The sequence below is a fragment of the Tyto alba genome, unplaced genomic scaffold (assembly GCF_018691265.1).
Source record: "Tyto alba isolate M040663 unplaced genomic scaffold, T.alba_DEE_v4.0 Super-Scaffold_22, whole genome shotgun sequence".
NCBI classification, from domain to species: domain Eukaryota; kingdom Metazoa; phylum Chordata; class Aves; order Strigiformes; family Tytonidae; genus Tyto; species Tyto alba.
The window spans coordinates 31645621-31662509 of NW_024881296.1; the positions used below are offsets into that span (position 1 = coordinate 31645621).

The 16889-nt window shown below is 41.6% G+C and overlaps 1 protein-coding gene across 2 annotated transcripts in view; it reads right to left on the minus strand.

The window, feature by feature from the left end:
• The window catches only part of TMEM200A (transmembrane protein 200A), a 57723-nt gene extending 41233 nt beyond the window's left edge, over window positions 1-16490 (minus strand). For both annotated transcript variants that reach the window (XM_032983247.2, XM_032983246.2), the window contains exon 1: window positions 15530-16490. The gene's annotated coding sequence lies outside the window, so the exon portion shown is untranslated. The remainder of the gene's footprint in view (window positions 1-15529) is intronic.
• Window positions 16491-16889: the final 399 nt, after the last annotated feature.

A 16889-nucleotide genomic window follows, 5' to 3' on the forward strand; every position in this document is an offset into this window, starting at 1 on the left:
TATCTGAACGATAACAAAGTTTGCTCATGTTAAATTGTGAAAACCAGCCCCACTGTAGCCTCTTTGCAAATACAAAGGCTTTGGTGAAGCCCTGAGAGTTCTGAGTAGCAAGCAAGACTTTTAGAATGAACAAATTATTTATGCTATTTAATTATGCATTTGAAATTCTGGTCCCACTGAAATTAACAAGCAAACACTCAATGATTCTTTGAGACCACCACATCATGTGTTGCTTTGTGACATGAATGAAAATCAAGTGAGATACCCATGCTTTGGTCTAACCGTGCAAACTTGCAAGCAATACAGTTACTTCTCCATCATAGTATTATCAGCAGGTACTAGCTGCAAACTTTTTCAACTGGTTAATTATCCCACAGACATGCCAAACCAATTTCTTCCCAAACACTGTGGCTTGTACTTTGTACGTTCTTTGTTAAAATAGTCAGTGTTATTTTGCTTATCAAAGTATGTATTTCTCCTTAAATCAAGTATTTACCTGAGATAGTATTTGCATGAGATACTACAGGGATTAAGTATGTTTAAGAATAATACTTCATTCATAGTTATCCAGACCACGTTGTCATCTAATTTGTTTGTTTGGCAAAAACTAGCATGTCTAACCTTCTTTCTTCCAAGACTACCAACAGGAACAGTCCAACACCTCACCAAGAACAAAACACAAATGTCATAATGCCCTCCTTCCAAAAATACGATCCATCCTCATCAGTGCCTTGGTCAGAATCTCCAAATCCCACATCTGAGGCTTACCAGGAGACAAAACTAACTGCAACTCAGACAACAGAGGCTGCCCGTAAGAAGCACAGGCAGAAGGTAAGTCAGTCTCTTACGGTGACATTTCTTCTGTTTGTGTGCCCTTCCTGGCAAAGAGCTATCAAGGGCGGTAGATCAGGGGGCAATTTCCCCAGGGAAGGAAATAGCCTCCTTGCCGACTGGCCTGCACATCATCCTCCCTTCCAAGGCAAACTTTCCATCTAGTAGACAGGGTGCATTCCTGCCTCCCCAGTCAGACTTGTCCCCAAAATTTCATGAAAATACAGGACCTTGTCACCCAGAAATCTCTGACACTTGATACTGTTATGATAAAATATACCCTTAAATATTTCATCACATCGGGAATGGTGCCAACTATATATACCCATCCAATTATGTGGCTCTGAAGTACGCAGTCTCATTCTTACACGCATACAAAGCAAAACTGCTTATTCTTAAATCATAGAACTATAGAATAATTTAGGCTGGAGAGAGCTCCAACACTAACTCCAAAATTAGATCAGATATGCAATTCACATTTATTTTCCTATAAACTGAAAAGGAAAACAGAAGACAGACTGTTATTTCAACTTAGAAACAGTTCAGAAAGTTCTGAAATTATCTAGTCACGTGTGCTACATATTACCAAATTGCTTGTATGCAGTATTATACATTAAACCTTGCTCCTTACAACCCATAGTGTGGCAACTGCTCTTGAGCTTACAGGGTTTGGTCCTACATGGAGACCTCTGAACCAATTCATCTGGAGCACACATGTAATAGCCATCCCATGTCTGGTACCCATACTAGCTCAGGCATCACCACAGGGTGATTTCTTATTTTTTAATTTTGTTAGGTGGGCTTACCTATACCAAACTCTACTTTTGCCACACACAAATAAGGCATTAAAGGCATGGTGTGTCTGCAGAATTTTACTTCTACTTAAACACAACTGTGCCGTTAACTACACTGAGCACATGCAATCTAAACTTTATCTAAGGAGCTGGATGCTAGAGAACCACATCCAATCTCTCCATCTATTTATCAATACAGCTGGAGAGAGTTGCATAAAATAAACATCTAGGCCATTGTGTTTGTCTAAATAACAAGCTTACATTATACATTTCAGAGTAATAGCTTTGATGGAATTTAAATCCCTCCAGAGAAAAGCACTATTTAGCCACAAACATGACCGTTCCACCAAAAAAAAAAAATATATATATATATATGCCTGGATATTTTAGGCCAGAAAAGATCATTGTTGTCTGCATGATGCATACATAACCAAGGAAATTCACCTCTGATTTCTGTATCAAGCCTATAACTTCAAGTTAGATGTTTCTGAAAGACAGTCTTGATTTTAAGAGAGACAACTCAGCTCTTCAAAGACACTAAAAAGTAATTATTCTCACTGTTAGAAATGTTTCCAATTTCAATTGTTATTTTGTTTCCACTTACAATATTTTAATTTCTAATACATTTTGGTGCATTAAGATGCCTTCTACCATTAAGTATTCTCCTCAGGCACCAACATTCACAGAGCTCTTTTCAATGAGGGCATATAATACTGATTTGATTTTGCATAGCACCTTTCATTCAAATATCTCAGAAATTCCTCATGAGTATTTATGAGTGTTAAGCCTCCTATAGAAATAGCCCCATCTTGCAGGTAGGCAAACTGAAGAAAAAAGACACTAAAGATCATATTGTCCAAAGGGATGAAAACAACATGGGAACAAGATGCCTATGCATTTCTGCATTACTATGGATTTCTGACTTGCGGGGTCAGGAAAATTCTCCAAAGTCATAGACTACCCCTGACAAAGCCAAGAACAAAACCCTCATCATCAGATTCTTATGCCTGTGCTTCTATAGCAAGACCATTATGATATGAATACATTATTTCTAGATACTGTTGTATCAAGTTTAGATGTACAACTCTGCATTTAAAACAGCTCAAAAATGCACTACAAATTTAATACTGATGTTTCAGTTACCTTAATGGTACAAACTGTCCAGCACAGGAATGCAACAGGTTTTACACTGCTTAAGCAACTGGTGGTTCTTACTCCATTTTATACAAGACACTTAAACCTAATGAATCACGAACACCAATATTCGCAGCAAGCCCGAATTCATCGTGGCAACTGCAGAAACTCTGACCCATGGCAGAGACCACAAAGACCTCAGCCTGGCAGTTCAGTTCCCAGTGACTGTGTCAATGGAAGCATGCACACTCAGTCTGAACCTGGAAGGAAGGGTTTTTTTCTGGATCAATGAACACTACTGAGTTGATGAAAGAACTTAATAGGTTTTCTCCAAAATGCAGCTAATAGCTGAGTGTATTCTGAGAGGAGCAGATTTCTTAGGCACAGATTATTAGGCACAGATCTCTTACTCTCACAGCCCTAGTCATACAAAGCAGCAGGTTAGATCATAGTAAGAGACAGGAAATTACAGTGTTTCCCATCTCAGTAGATGGGATTGCAAAACCAGAAGAAAAAGTAAATTCTCAGCACATTTATATAACCTTTCCTACAACTCCAATCCTATTGCTTAAGCACACTGGGACGTAAAGGTTACTGAGATTTTACTACTATTTTTGAAGTGAGGGATATGGGCTTTCATGAACAGCCAGCTTTTTGCAGAATGAACATCTGATCTCCTGAGATTTACTGGCCTCAGAAAATCTTTTGTATCTGTGTTAAGGCATTTCCAAAAGATCTCTAAAAAGAATTTCTCCCCATTATGTTTCCATTAAGAGTTTGAATGTCACTAACAAGAAAACTGAACATCTCCATAACTTGATTAACTTAATTAACCTACCATATGCTTCCATAATATTCTATTATAATCAAAGAAATTAGATGGAGAAAATCTCTCCTACTTCCAAAGTTCATTCTACTCAGGCATATTAGATACATCATTTAGAAATTAAGATGACAGGCATTTTAAAATCCAGTTGATAAAAGGATATGTTTAGGGACATTAGAACAACAACAAATATACCACCTTAACAGGGCTTAGATAAACTAGAAAGTCTTCTTTGCAGAAAGCACATTCTGGAAGGCTTTGGGGGTTTCCAGGATGGCAGCTTATTAGCTGAAACTGATTGTCATGGCTTTGAACTAAAACCCTTCTAGCTCCTGAGAGCTGTTTTGGCTTGCTTGTGTAATAAAGGCGTGATTCACAGAAAACATCTTTGACATTTTTGGGCCATGTAGGAACCAACACCAGGTCCATGACTAGCTAACATATTGAATGAAATCCTAACCTTGGTGATATACACAGGAATTCTTCCTTTCATTTCACGTGGTCAGGATCTCACCACACTACAAGAGCAACCATAAGCAAACAAGAATAATTCAATCTTTTTATAGTGTTCTTGAGATCACAGCAGGTAAAGACAATTTTTCACTTGCATCATCCAATTCTCAGTTTGTAATAGCTAACCTTCCACCAGTTGTGTGACATATATTGAAACTTCCATTAAAATCAAGGATTTATATTGATGTAAAATGTGAGCAATGATAGCAGAGAATCCAAATTCTTACGTCTTTGATAACCTATGTAATTTATACAACTTTAAAAATTAACTTTGCAGGAGTCATTCAGTGGTCCAGTATGCAGTTCCTGCCTGTATGCACCCTAGATATAAGCAAATCTAAATACTATTTGCTTCCCGAAACATTTTCTGCTCTGATGGAGGAAAAAAAGCAAAAAGGGAGAAGTGAAGCAAAGGAGGAAAGGATGAATCTCCTGTGATATAAATAGAAGGCGGCATTGCAGGGACACAAAAAACCTGAAGGATTTAAAGGACTATTTCAGAGAGGAAGGGAGTAAGTCAGCTGTTATCAAACCTTTCACATAACATTATGTCCACGAGATTCTTACATGTTGTACTACACTCTGGTATCTTGTCTGTATCTATGCAATACAGGAGTGGTTTGGATTCACATCATAAAGTAGGGCTACAGCATTAAAGTGCTTCTACTGCTATTCTTGAAGCACACAAAACTAGGGCCTACAAGCCTCCATGAGGCAAATCCACTACCTGTTTTTTTTTTTGTTGTGGTGGTTTTTTTTTTTTGTTTTTTTGTTTTTTTTTTTTTTACAAAAAGAGAAGAAATAGCTTCTTAAACTCCTCACTCCCAAGATTACATGTGTGTGTGTATGTATACATATGGAAAAGATAGGTTTAGTTAAGAAAAACAGAAATTACTGTCAGATCAGCCAGAAAGGTCATCATAGATTCAGCTAAACATTCAGATAACACAATACTAGCCTGGCCACATAGCTATTCTTTTTTCATGCTCCCTCTTCATGAACTGTCCAGACAGAATGGAGAGAGTTACTGCTCTACAGATACACCGAGTCTCAGTAAAAACAAACAAAATCCATACTGAGAATGAGCAATAAAAAAGTTTGACAATGAAGTATCCTGAAAACTAAAACACAAGCCAAATATAAAAAGATTAAGACAAGCCATTCATCAGCTCATTTCATTCTCCCAAAGATATTACATGAAGTCGTATAATCTTTTCGTTTTTGATGAAATCCAGGATGGTTTCTCTGGCTGTTTTTCAGATCTCTGCTGTGGCTCATATTTTCTGTTTTTACAGTTTGATCATTATGACTGATAGTTCTTCTGAAAAATTCGTATAAAGCAAGTTATACTCAGCAACAGCCATCCTCTAGCTTGTTTAATCACAGCCACATGGCTTTACATGTGATGTATGTGAAAGTGATTTTAAATGCTTTTTAAACCATTTCTACTGTTCTGACCAAATCTCAAATGCCGACACCCCCCCCCCCCCTTTTTTTTTTTTTCAGGAAAACCTCACTGCATCTTAAACGGTAAGAAATGTATAAAGTAGGATCTGTAGACATTTTCTGTCTCATTCATCTCATTGACGTTTCTGTCTGAGAGGATCATTTCCTCTCAAGATGGGATTTTAGGCATAGGAACTGTAGAAACCTGTCCAACACCTTAACTCCAAGGTCCACATGACTACATGCTCAAAATATCAGCTTTTGAAAACAAACCGCCTCAAGAACTTGAGCACTAAATTCAGGTTTTCAAGATTTTTCTTGATCTCAGCAATCTCTGCGAATACTCCTTCCTCCTCTACCTTCTATATTGTGAACCATTGTTTGTGGGCTGGAGCTCGGATGGAACATACCCCCAAGAACACGCTACCCCCAGCACATCACTGAATACATCACAGTGTAAAAGACAGACAAGAAGTAGTACAAACATGCATATGCCCATGCTAAGGACAATCTTTCAGTGCAATGCAATTGTTGCTAGAGAAGCTTTTAAGTTGAGTGTTTGCAAATAGATCAAAAGCCATAAACTTCTGGACAATGGTAGGCACAAAAGCAGATCAGACCCTTTTTCTAGGGCCCTTTTACTGCTATATGTCATAGTCTCTGCTGCACTGCTGAAGACCCAGGTGTTACCTCTACCATGTCTTTTCTCTTATAAATTGCTAACCCTGGCAAATGCCAACACTTAGCCTCATCACTCCTTGTGGATTTACCAAAAAACAAGAAGGAAAACAGTGTTATGATATTAATGCCACACATACTTCTAGTCATGCTACATGATAAGATCCATTTGTACTCCCAGTTATTCAGATAAGAGTCTCCCTATTACTTGTCTAAGACATTATTTGCAAAAATACAGTCTTGCCCCTATAAAATAATCAATGTCTGTGGTTGCTGCTATACTAGTGATCAATCTTCCTCTCTATCCACATTCTGCCTTCATAATATTATATTCAGTCCTGCAGTTGTCAAGCAGTGAACTGCATTTGGCTACAATTTTTTATGGAAGTGTAATAAACTGTGTCAGTTTCTGTGAGTTTTCTGTACAGCACAGAGCCACTGAATCAAACGCAGGCAGTTAGACACTACACAAGATTATTATCATAAAGCAATAGAAGAATCCACACAACAAACATTACCCAGACCTCCAAGCACCAGGTTTAACCTAAGAAGGCCCAAGCCCCTGAGTACCAGAAGAGTTTCAGCCACATGCTCTTGGGACAGTCTCACTGTTGAAGGGCAACATCCTCAACTAATTCCTGAGCAGATGACTCAGAAAAACCTTCCAATCCAAATTTCCATAACATCAGCACCCTCTCCAAGGGCCACCTCTGTTCCAGACTGGTTTAACCAGCCTGTATCTCTCTCCCCATCTAAATTCATAGCTTGCTGCAGTGGACCTTCCTTCTTTTTTCTTTTTCCTCCCCCTTTTCCCTGGTAGATGCTTCTTCAACTGTACAGTGAGAACAGCTAGATTAGGAAAGAAAGTTTGGAACTGAATTTTGAAGTCCATCTCTTCAGCCACAAGGTTTAACAAAAGCATATTTAACCTGAGGGTGATCCTAAACTCAAACCTGAAAACCATGGATGATAAGCTTTATTCAAAATGAAACCATGTCTAGTAACAATTAGAATATTCTGTAAAGAAGTAGAGTTTTCCCTGAGACTAGGTCTGAACTCTGGAAGGAAGGACCGTAGAAACTAAGGATGACACAGACCATTTTCTGCTCCAGGTTCTCCCTTTGGACTTTGCCTTCCCTAACACGGGGTAAATACCTAGTAACATGCACGTTGACAAAAATGTTCATAAAAGCAAAGATTAAGTATTTTCAAAATTCTATGGAGTAGGAAAAACAATAAACTTCACATGTCATGAAGTCATGTAACTAAGCACAGTAATGCATTTGTATGCTGTGAAGGCAGCACAAGAATACATTGGTAAAATTATCTAGAAAAAAATAAAAGAAAGCTATACTGCTCCATCTGGGCCCAGCCTCTCATAGTCTAATTCTGACCTGTGATAATCTTACCTCTTTTACAGGAATTCTATAATGTATACAATGCCATCTAGTCATAATCTCCAAATTCCACAGGGAAATAAAAAAAAAAAAGAAAAAATTCACAACATTAAGAACTCAAAAAGAGAACCACAGACTCAGCTATAACCTATTTTTCCATCATTGTTTCAACTCTACAGCCAATAGGACAATGAAAAATTACAAACCGGAGTTCTGCAAAACACAACATTGCTTGTCCTTAACCAGTAAATGCTTCTGTGAATAGTTTCATTGGTATGCATATTGTTTGCAAGCTCAGATTGGAAAACAGTCACTTGTGTCTTTCTAATATAATATAGACTGTTGAACTATGTTCCAACAACGTATGTAGGACCTTGTAGATATTCTACCTTGGGCACCAATTAAAGAGGCCTTGTCCTAGGAGGATAAAATTGAATTGGAAAAAGAACAGCAATAAATTCAGAATAGGTGTCTGCAAAGTAATTTGAGAAGAAATTTCTTCCTGGCAAAGAGCAAAGAAAATACTTTGCAGGGGTCATAAGAAGGGTTTGGGGAAAGAACTTTGTCACTGAATTAACGCAAAGTGGTTCTACTGCTCTAAGGTCTATAAAATTTATTAATAGACAAGACATTACTTCCCAAGAAGAGTCTGTTAGGCCTCTGGATGTTTACTATTGATATTTGCTAGCCACTTTTGTACCAGGCTATTATTACCAGGCCAATAATTGTGAAATTAAGGAATTGCCAGCTAGAGATTTATTTTGCATGCAAGTTTCTGCTTGTTTGGTAAATCTCTTGTAATCCATTTGGGAGTACGGTGTCACAGTATGTTCCATCAATTCACTTATCTCATGTATCCAATGTTCCAAATTCCAGTTTCCATAATATCAAAGTTACTACTGTGATAGCTAACTGACATAAGACTTCTTTTAATGTAATCAGAGCAGACAATGGCCTCTGAAGATAACTTTTAATATCTTACTTCTGTTTCAAGTCCACGTATATTAGATCATTGTAATAAGATTGTCTGGGCTGAGATGGAAAAACACTTTAACAAGTCACGGATCTAGCACCCAGTACCAGCTGCTGTGCCCGGGCACAGGCCCAAGCAGTGGGACTCCACCACGTCTCTTTCATGCTACCAGAAGGATGCCGGGGGCATTTGTGGCCGAAGCCAGCTAGAACCCTCTCAGGCATTTAGCTAGTTTGGTCCAGAAGCTCCTTCAAATCCAGCTGTTTGCATGTGCCCATCTCAAAGACAGTTTAACACCTGCACATAGCCAGACCACTGTGGCTGGCCTGAAGGCCAGAGAATAAGTCTTTGCCTCGATACTTTCCTAATACAGACATAAGAAAAACATATCCAAAAGAAAAATCTGTACAAGTATGGTAGCTAAGTATTCACTTGATAAATACCACTTAATTATCCACCATTTTGAAGGAAGTCCCCATTGTGCTTATTGTGCTCACTAATCTAGACAAAGACAGATTCATAGCTCTGCATGGTGGTAACTTCTGGGTTCTGAGTATTGGTCTGTTTGCAAACAGAAAAAGAGTTAACCTAACCTGCAAGTACTTAAAAATCCAGTTTCTATCTTTGTAAGCAAACTCTACTCCATAGCTCCCTTTCCTTTCATATGTCTGTTTGAACTGATTTGCTTACAGTATATGTTCTGTAAAAAATGTTTAACATTTTTGCAGAGCATCATACTTTGATACACAACAAAGATAAATCATTTAAAATGCATCTTAGAGAGACAAGACTTAATCTCTTCATTTTCTAGAGTCAAAGGATTGGAATGCTTCAAAGAAACACCACCATATCTTTCGGTCTTACTATTCTATTCATTATTTGAGTTTATTTCCATTTATAATGCTGAATGTAGCATCATTCATCTTAAAAAATGAACTTACTATATCTCATGCTTTTTCTGCCTTCATTTTTTTTTTCTTTCATCAATATTTCTTTTGTCATTTGCTCTTTTTTCCAGTCTCCCTTCTCCCCTGCTGTCTCCCTTGTTCTTTTTTGTCTGTTATCTGTCGTTTATCTTCTCCTTCCTACAGAAATACAGTCATACCTCAGGTGAAACAAGCCAACTGTTAAATACACAGTAATTTATAGTTATAAGTACACACGTGCCAAGTCTCAGATGCTGTATCAGGTTTATTCAGTTGACCTCCAACTATCCTACCATGACATCCACGTTTCCAGAACAGCACAGTTCCATGGTGCATTTCTTAGTTTCTAAGTCCAGCAGGCTGCCTCATACCTTATGTGCCAAGTCTGTCCCAAGCAAGATCATGCAACAGAGAGAAGCCAAGTTACATACACCTTGTGTGCTCCAAGGAACACTTCCATAGTAAAGCCTGTTTGCTACAGCAGAACACTGCCCCAAGACACGATGCTGCTCTCATCCCTCTTCGTGAAGGAATACGTTGAATGTACATCTCATTGCAATGTCAATACATGCCAAATTCCATATCTGAGCTGGAGAAATAGATAGTGTCTGTGCAGAGAGAGGAACATATCTCAAAATACAGGTAATGGGATCAAGCCAATTGCTAGGTAGAATATGCTTCCTTGACCATCCTGCCAACTTGTATGAAGAAGGGCAAGCACTACCAGTACAACATAATTCTTATGAGTTTTCCAGTATACAGGAAAATGGTTTAATTACCCTAACAACTCTGAGAGCTATTATCTGTAGTTTCTCACACACCGAATCCTAACAAATCATAAGTAGAAGCTTTTCAGTAATGGCAAAGAAAAACTGAGTAACTGGAACTTTTTAACATTTGTATATTGCCTCTGTATTTTAGTACACGATATGCCTTTGTTGCTTTGAATCACATGAAGAAGAGAGAAAACTCCAGTGCTTTGAGCTGCAATTTTATACATGTAACTAGATAGATGGACAAGTAATGGCACTTTTTTTTTTTCATTTAATACATAGCAAAATGTGATAAAATTAATTAGATATAACTTGTTCTTCAACAATAGGCAACTGATTACAGATAAGCAGAGCTATTTATTCAGACACATTTAGATGGAGTACGTGAAAAAAATAATAAACTCTATTACTGTTACTACTATCACATCAGATTCAATATAATAAGTGAAGTTTTTTAACTGCCTCCTAATTAATCTGCTTTGAAGGTGGTTTAAATTGACAAAAATGAAAATTAATTTTGGAATTTCCCCCTTTACAGGAAGAAAGTAGTGTGACTATCATTGGAAAGCTCTAAAAAGCTTGGTTTGATTTCATATCCACTCTGAGCTAATGCTACAGATCCCAGCATAGGTCACAGGCATCAAAGCACAAACCTCTACTGCTTTGAGTTAAGGAATTAAGTGCCAATAAGCAACTGCCAGAACTCATAGGCTATTAGCATGCAAGTGTATCAACACTTCATTGAAAACACCCTTCCCATTTTAGCCCCAGAGTGAATTACAGCAATATGCAATTTCAACCAGATCAAATTTTAGCTCTTTTTACTGATGACTTTTAAAACCATAGCACTGGGATACTCAGCCCAACTGCCTTTGTGAAACAGCAAAGAAAAAAAAAAATTCATACAAAAAAGAGATTTTTCCTCTTCCTCTAGTTTGTCTTCAAACTAGTTTCTATGAAAAATAACCTACATTATATTTTACATCTCTTGTGATTTTTAAAATGTTTGGCCATTGTATGTATCTAAAGTGTATTTTGTTGAAGTGACAAAATCCTATTTTCTCTGAGTCAGTAAGAGTTTCATCATTCAGCTCAGTGGGGTAGAATTAAAAAACAATGTAGAAAAATATGTCCTTTGTCTCCCCTTATTTTAATTGGAGGAAAATGGTCACACTTCCAACAAAAGTAACAATTGACTAAAATTCCAGTGGGATATAAATAGTAACAAGATGTTGATATAAATGGACACAAGACAGTAAAGTGACAACTGTCTTACAGTCCTCATAAGAATTTTCAGAGACTTTTTACAAAAAAAAAGGTAGCTCATTGCTTCATTTTTCACAAGTCTGTTTTACTGAAAAGCTCTGCTACATCATTACATTTCAATGATGATGTTCCTCAGACACCCAGTTTTGGTTAGGTAGGTGGCTCTGCACCTCCCTATCACTCCTTTTAGGTACTGAAACATGGGGAGTAAGAATAACCTTCCTCAACATGAAACAAAAAAGAACAGAGATGACTGGGGGAAATCATCCTTCTTTCTCGGGGCTTCTGGTCACTGAATTATTTTCAGAAAACACTAAGTGTTCTTTGTCATATTTCTGTCACCAAGGGACCAAACTAAGAAAACTAAGTCATACAAACATGTTTTGCTACTGCTGGAGGTAAAAGGTTTCAAGCAGCTTTGTATTACAGCATATCCATCTCATTTGGCTAGCTGTGCAAAAAAACAAAACACTATTTTTAAGAAAAGGCACCCAGGCAAAATCATGAAGTTTAAAATCCTGTAATAAAGTTCGGGAGGGAGAATGTAATTTCATTTATACTAAGAGATCAGTATAATCTGAATATTTCAGTAATAAATTCAGTCATCAGGTACACTTGAGCTGCTCCTGGCAAGATTCACCTATGTGAAAAGCAGTTATATGTATCCACCCAGTACTGAATTGTGTTATGTGGAAATGGTCAATGGTGGAATAGAGTACTGACTTCTTGCTGTGCAGTTAGACTGAACTTCCAATATGGAAGTTTAGAACAGCATTTATTCTCACGAACTCCACAAAAGGTGGACACCCAGGAGCTAGTAAAACTAGTGGGTAGAATAACAGCTGTCTAAAACATCTGTTCAGTAGTTTAATTCACTGTTGTCAGCATTTCACCTTTCCATGCAATTGACAGTCCATTTACTAAGAATCTAATTACCCAGAGATTGTGTGGGTTATGTGTTACCCAGTAAAGAAGAAAAACAAATTTTTCCTTACAATGTTTTTATTTTAAAACTAAAGTACTAACTAAAACTAAGGTACTAACTCTTCAATTTCCTTTTATTTCTAGTGGGCTTGGAAAGCAAACACAGCTCTGTGTTTTAAAATATGTATCAAACTTTTCTAGGAAGATTTCAAATTCTTAAACAATTTAAGTAACTCAAAGGCAGTCACCAGTTAGCAGCACAGGAAGTAACGCAAAAATTCTGCTGGTAAATGTGCGTTGACAATGAACCTCCCTAAATCCTGATAGTAAGCACATATTTGGGATGCAGCATCAGAAATCTTAACGACATGGTTTTGGAGAACAGATTCAAGTCCTCTTAAAGGCTTTTATGTAAAACTGTACTACAAAGATTATCTAATATTCTACTCTACCTGGTCTTCAGCTGCCCTTCTGTGTTCTGGTTCTACTTAGACCGTCTTTGCCCGGCTCATGCAGAGGTCTAAACACCTTCGGTTCTTTAATCCGGCACAAAATGCCAATGTTTTCACAAATTAATCCTACTTTTAGTCTGTAATCTTGCATGCTAGAAAATGTTTCACAATTTCCCCTTTGTTCCAGTATCATAAGATCAAACATGTAGACTAAAAGTAATTGATCTGTTTACAAAGCATAATGGCACCAAATCAAACGGAGGCATCATCACTAGCTAGGTTATCAAGTTCCTCTTATATCCACTATCATAGACAAGACTGACAGTATTCTTCTGTAACTTTAAAAAAAAAAAAAAAGGGAAACTATTCATGACAGCAACATTTAGGTATCATATTTTTCATATCATAACTTTGTCTGGTTTCCGTAATTTTAGTGGGAGTTTTCACTGATTTTCAGCATTTCAGATTTTTGGCTCCTAAAATATACTGAACAAGGCACAAGAAGTAGCAGTCTCCTCCTGCTGTTCCATACATGTATTTTACTCCTTAACCAATTTCACTTTTAATTTTCCCCTTTCGCCCCCCGAGAGGTGCAAGTCAATTGAGACTACACAACCTGTGAGATGCGGCCGAGGTGAGCGTCTGCGTATGGCACAGGTGGTGTGTGTTGTCTACTTGGCATTCAAGGAAATGAAAGCAGAACACGTTGAAAGAGGCCTTGGTCCAGCAAAGGTCCAGCAACGCAGTTAAGCTGGTGAACAGTTCCATGGAAGTTACTAGGACCTACTGCTACATGCAATGAACTCGCACCACAGGTGATCATTAGGGATGGAGGTTGGAACTCCTTAACTGCTTGAGAGTCAGCATACCTTTCAGTGCTTTGTCAGAGCAGGGCTTGCTTAGTCCATACTTCACAAGATTAAATTCAGACAGCCCACCTTCTCTAACCTGATTACAGAGCTTCCATAAAAATGAAGCTCTGTTCCAATTCCAGTGAGGTTGTACTGGGCAAAGCCATACATGGAATAAAATAATTCTAGTATGCTGAACCCTTACATCAGTACTCCTTTTCCAACCTTCATTTGGATTATTGTTGCAATCCAAAGAAGAAGCAACAAATAAAATATGTTTCTATGCCAACAAAATATAAATTATATATTATTTTATTTTCCAAATTACTATTTAAGTACCACAAATCTTTTTCCATGGGGGTGTTTTTCTGTGCTCAGGACAAAAATCTAATTGTAACTCATGTTTCAAATTACTAAAAATTGTCTTATAATTACCTTCTAACAAGTATTTTGCTAGAAGTACATTCACTGGCAAAGCAAGAAGTACATTTCAATGTTCCAAACTTGAAAGACCCTTTGGCTTCATTATCGGGCAATTTAAGTTACATTCAATGGAAATATAATTTTCTGTTTTAAATGAGCTTTTCTTCCTCACTTTCGACAAAGCAGCACAGAACAACTAAAGGAAAAAACACAGTTTCCTTCTATCTGGACACTTACTTGGTTTCCATCACATGGATCGGAAGCACCATCTACTTACAGAAAAATAACAGAAGAGTTGCTAGTGTATTGATCTAGCACCAGGGTAAGCCAGAAAAAAAGACGAAATCTTTGCTGACAGAATTTCATTGAACAATATAGTCCTTACCGTCCTAAAAGCATTATGAAGTGCAAGTCCACTACATTGCTACAGGTTATTTTGTAGCTCATTTTACACAGAATGCTGCAGGAAAGGAATACTTTTGCCTTTAAACAGTAAAGCCCGTTTTATTTTTCATAACCACTACACAGATTAGACTAGCAGTGGTTAATGACAATTATTCTTAAGTGTCAAGTAGATACAGCTATTGCAATTCCAGACCTGCGGAACAGCTGCATGCGTACCGAATTCAAGCACAAGCCCTAACAATGGTTATGTGAATAAGATAGGAGGGGTATCTACCGTGCACCCAAGCTGCTTGCAGTACTTTTGTTTCAAAGTCTACCTCACTAGCAAGCTTATGTCTACCCGATGAGCGATTTATTTAACAGCGAGTTGTGTCTGAACGCAAGGGAACAGGGCAACCCCCTCGCCGCCCCCATCTGCCTCTCATCCACCCAGATAACCAGCACACCACCATTTTTCCCCTCAAACAAAGGTTAAGGAAAAACCCAACTTCTGTGAAAATGAAGGCAAAGGGCGAAACTTGCCGGGGCGGGAGCGGCGAGGGGGGGAAGCCCGCGGGGAGCCGGTCGGCAGGGCAGGGCAGGGCTCCGGACCGGCGGGGCGGGCGATGGCAGCACGTAAAGTATTTCGGACCCGGGAGCAGACAAAAGAGGGTGTGTAGCAGCTGCACGGAGCGCGGCAGCCGCCGGCACGCCAGCCCGCTCCGCCCGGGAGGCTGAAAGTCCCTTTCTGGCAGGGGAAAAAAAACCCACCCACCCGTCCCCGCTGCCACCCTGCCCCTCGCCGCCCAGGGCAAGGGCGCGTCCCCCCCGCCCGGCCCCTCCGCGGCCGGGGAGGGGTAACGTCTGCGGGCGGGTCGAAGTTTGGGGGCGAAGGGTGGACCCCCGCCGCACGCCCCCGCCCCTGCCCCGCCGCTTACCTGTGGGGAGGCGCGAGGTGCCCGCAGCCCTCACGGCGCGGCGAGCGGCGGGGCTGCGCGGCGCCCGGCGGACATGGGGCTTCTCCGGTGAGGCGGCGGCTGGCTCAGGGAGTGACAGGGCGGCGGCTTCCCTCGCCCTTCCCCGGCACCGTCCTCGGCGAGGCGCGGGCGGGCATGGCGAGCAGGCAGGGAGCGGGGCCGGGGCGGTCACTGCCGGCCGGAGGAGGAGGACGCCCGCCGACCGGGGGCTGCGCGCCCCCCCGCCGCCGCCGCACGGCCAGCCGGAGGCGGCCTCCCCCTGCTCGCCCCGCGGCGACGGGCGGGTGCCATAGCAGCGGGTTCCGCGGGCCGCCAGGAGCTGCGGAGGGGGAACGGCCGCGGGGTGGCGGTTGGGGGCGTGGGCGGGCGGCGGCTCCGCCGCACAAAACTTTCCCGGCTCCTCACTGAGGTGCCCCGGCGGGACTCCCGCCCTCACGGCCGCCCGCGGCAAAGTTTCACTCCGAAACCACCCGGCTGCTGCCCCGTCTCCATGGAAACGACACCCCCCCCCCCCCGTTTCCCGCCGCTCCCAACGGGACGCGGCCGAGAAGAGGCGGAGGAGGGCGGCGGGCGGGAGCTGGAGCCGGGGCGGCTGCCTCGCCTGCGGGGCGGCTGTAGAGGCGGCAGCCGGATCCCTGAGGGGCGGCCGGGAGCGGCCCGGCGGGACCAGCCGGGCGGTAGGCAGGTCCAGCCGCAGGCGGCGGCCGGGACGCGGAGCCCCGCGGCGGGACGGGGACGCGGCTCCTCCTCTGCCTCCCGCCCGCCGGCGAAGTTTCCCCTCTCCCCAGGGAAAAGCGCGGCGAGGCACCGAGAGCCGCGTTTCTTCCCGCCCCGCCCCAGGACCAGCCGGCCGGGGGGAGCCTCCCGGCGCCGCTCTGCCGCCAGCCCCGCCGGAGCGGCGGGATTTGTAGGGCGCCCAGTTCCGCCGCGGCCGCGAGGGAGGAGTCACCGGAGGGGGCGGCCGGGGGGAGTCGGCGAGGGAGGGGAGCGCGGCCCTGCCGGCGCGGTGGGGGGACTCGCGGGGCCGTGGGGCGGCCTCTCCCCGCGGGGAAGGGGGCGGCGGGGACCCCGGGGTGCGGGGCAGGGTGCCCGCCCTCCCTCCCCCGGTGTGAAAAGCCGGACGGGCACCGTGGGAGCGCGGAGTGATTCACCCAAAAAGGGCGGGGGGGTTACCTCAGAGGCAATTACACTTTTATGATTCAGCTCCTTTTTTTTTTCGCTTATTTTGGGCTGTTCGTTTTTTTGTTTGGGTTTTTTTTTTTTTTTTTTTTGTGGCCGCCCGCCCACCCCTTGTGTCCAAGCCAGGGACGGCAGAGCTGAG